Source organism: Acomys russatus, chromosome 5, assembly GCF_903995435.1.
Source record: "Acomys russatus chromosome 5, mAcoRus1.1, whole genome shotgun sequence".
Taxonomy (NCBI): Eukaryota; Metazoa; Chordata; class Mammalia; order Rodentia; family Muridae; genus Acomys; species Acomys russatus.
In genome coordinates this window covers 12,459,839-12,463,285 of record NC_067141.1, presented here as the reverse complement: position 1 = coordinate 12,463,285, position 3,447 = coordinate 12,459,839, and the positions used below count along the sequence as shown (strand labels likewise).

At 43.0% G+C, this 3,447-nt stretch overlaps 1 pseudogene; it reads left to right on the top strand.

The window, feature by feature from the left end:
• Nucleotides 1-425: 425 nt before the first annotated feature.
• LOC127189953 (small integral membrane protein 29-like) lies at nucleotides 426-746 on the top strand (annotated as a pseudogene).
• Nucleotides 747-3,447: the final 2,701 nt, after the last annotated feature.

Sequence of the window (3,447 nt, the reverse complement as noted above, 5' to 3'; positions counted from 1 at the left end):
TGGCTCACTCGAAGCTTTGAAACACATGTGAGTGCTGAGATCCTGGCTGGAGGAGCCACGCCCATGTGTGTTTACTTCGCCTTTGTGTGGCTTAAGACTCCATGTTTCAAGACTTTCTCCTACAGCTTGTTTGTTTTTGAGACACACACACACACACACACACACACACACACACACACACGTCACACATCCTACTTGGTGGTTTGAATGAGAATGACCTCCATAGTCTCCTATGTTTGAATACTTGGCCCTCAGTTAATGGAACTGCTTGGAAAGGGTTAACAAGCGTAGCCTTGCTCTTCGGTCCCAGAGCCAATCCACCATACTGCTGTCAGAGCTACACGGTGGGAGGGAACCCAGGGAAGGCACCCTTCTAAGGTCACCACTGCTCATGCAGAGTACTGAGCCATCCAGCTACTGATGTCATGAGTAACAGGACAATGTCCAATGCCAATGCCTTCCAGTCTGACAGTGACTCCACAGTGGGCTATGTGTTGGGGCTCTTCTTCCTCATCACCTTGGTCAGGGTGGTGAAGGCTGTGGTAATGTATGTACAGAAGAAAAAAATGAGTGGATTGACTTCACCATCACCTGCTTCCCATATATATATATATATAACTCAGTAGAAGAGTTCCATGAGGCTGAGCAGGAACTGCTATGTGATATGGGAGACCCTAAGGTGGTACACCGTTGGCAGAACAGCTCCCGGCACAAGAGGATGCCCCCTGCTGGACATCAAGACATGAGACCTGGTGGCACTCAGAGGAAGGACAGCAAGTAGCCAAGAAGAGACTTGATACCCTATGAGAATATACAGGGGGACGTAATCCCCCTCAGGAACAGTCATAGGGGAGGGGAATAATGGGAAAATGGCGGGGGGAGGAATGGGAGGATACAAGGGATGGGATAAACATTGAGATGTAACAAGAATAAATTAATAAAAAAAGAAAAAAAAAAAAAAGACATGAGTGTCTATGCCCTGCCCTCTTGCCACCAACCCAGATAGGTACAGGCATGAATAGTTGCAGAGCACCTTCAGCTTGCCCTGAGCCAAGCCTACCAGGCACTGATGGGCCTTTTTCCTTTGTGGCATGGGTGACAGCCCTGTTTTCTCTAGCCTGCTTGGACCTGGCTCTGGCATAATCCAAGAAGTCCCTGGAGATGTTCCCAGGGTGACTGGCCCAGATGTATAGTATCCAGTGTATATATATTTTGTAAATATAAATTTGTGGCTTCAAGAGAAGAAGGAGGAGGAGAAGGAGGAGGAGGAGAAAGAGAGTGGCCTTGTTGGAGGAGGTGGGTCACTAGGGATGGGCTTTGAGGCTCCGAAACATTTCACCATTTTTAGTGTACCTCTCTCTCTGCCTCCTTCTTGTGGCTCAAGATGACAGCTCTCAGCTGTCCCTGCTGCCATGCCTTTGGACTCTAAACCACTGAAACCTGAAAGCACTTTTTAAAAAACATGTTGCCTTGGTCATGATGCTTTGTCACAGTAGTAAAAAAAAAAAAAAAAAAAAAAAAAAGCAAATAAGACAAACACTTAAAAGTCACACATAGCAGTGACCTGTGAAAAAATGCCAAGAGGTCAACTGGAATCTCTGGAGGAAAGAGACAGTGAAAGTATGAGGAACATTTGAAGTAAAGCACCAAATATTTTCAAAATGTGATTTAAAAAAAAAACCCTATAAACTCATATATACAAACATATCAATAAACTACAAGCATAAGGAACATAAATAAATCTAGGTCCAGTGGTGTCATAATCAAACTACTTAAAATCACCAATAACAGGAAAACCCTGAAATACCACACTAGAGAGAAGGAAATAGAACACAGGAAACAAACCTAGGTGACGGCGGATTTTTCACTGGAAAACTGAAAGCTGAAAGAGAGTGGGAACGTGCCGTAAACGGCTGGAACACGGACGTCCTTGAACTGTCTTCCCGACAGATGTGTTTTCCAAAGGCAAAAATAAAGATTTGAAAACATACAAAAAGCAAAAGAAGATCCCCATTAGATTCAAACTGTAGGAAGCATTTGTGGCGGCTGATCTTGGCTGTCACTCAGCTGGATCTACCAATGAACTAAGACACAACCTGTGAGGGACGTTCCTGATCAGGTTATTTTGAGGGGGAAGACACACCCTAAAAGTAGGTAGCCCTTCCAGTCACTGCCCAAACAAAGGGACATGGGATGGACAACACTTCATTGTTTGCATGTTTACCTTTACTCTTTTTTAATTAGTTAATTAATTAATTAATTAATTTTTGGAGGGTGGCTTCGAGACAGGGTTTCTCTGTGTGTCGAAAGCCAAAGGAAGGAAGAGCCTTAAGATGGGTATCTAGATTTTACAGATGCTTTGTTAGTCACACACTCTTCACATTTCACTCAGACATCCCAATACCTCTCCCAGTCTACTGGGTATAGCTGTAGCCTGGTCGATGGCTTCACAGGTAAGACTTGAGATCTACCCCAGTTCATTGAGTGGTCTGAGATGGGCTTCCTTCTCTAGGTCTGGGGCCCCAATCTGGTCTGGTTCCAAGAGGTCTTTGGACTTGGGGAACGCATGTCCAACTGGATCAACATAGTGGTGTGGTCTTGGTAAACATCATGGCCAGCCTGAAATGGTCTTGTACTCAGCTTATATACCCTAGCTATGCTGGGAGGAGTTGTAGGTTTATCACCCCCCCCCTTTTTAGCCAATAAGGTATCTGGTTATGTCATTCGTATTGACCAAGCATCACATTTTATGTGTGTGCAGTTTTTCCTCTCCTCCTCCTTCCTCTTCTTCTTTCTTTCTGTCTCTGTCTCTCACTTTCTGTGCTCAAAAAATTTGTATGTAACACACAATAAGAATATTACATCTAAATTAAAAATAACCAGCAACACGACATGGCCCAAAGAAGTAAAGGTAGCTGATGAAAGAACCAAGCATCCTAATCAATGAAATATCTAATATATGCCCTTGTTCTCAATCAAATTGAATAGATGTCTTTCCTCTGTCTACAGACTATTACAATGAAGACTTGCTCTTATCTCAAAGGAAAGATGGAATTCTTCAAACCGCATACCCCGTGAGAAAGAAATTTGTGTGGCATCCTTCCAATTAGGAAAAACAAAGAAAGTTATAGATCAGGTAACTTTTAAATACATTGGTGGAAACATCATGTAGGTAGATTGCACAAAGCAGAGAAATCATCATTCTGGGTCTCAAATGCAGTCTGGTGACATTCTTAGCTTTGGGCTAAGAAATAAATTACAAAAAAAGCAAAACAAAACTAAACGAATTTAAGTTCATAAACGTGGGTGATGAAGGTCCAAGATCTGGTGAGGGCCTAATGTTGCTTTGTCTTGTGGAAGAAAGAAGAGAGATAGAAAAGGGGAGTTTGTAACAGGGACAAAAGAAGAAACAGCTAATGTCTTAGTTACTTTTCTATTGCCACGAAG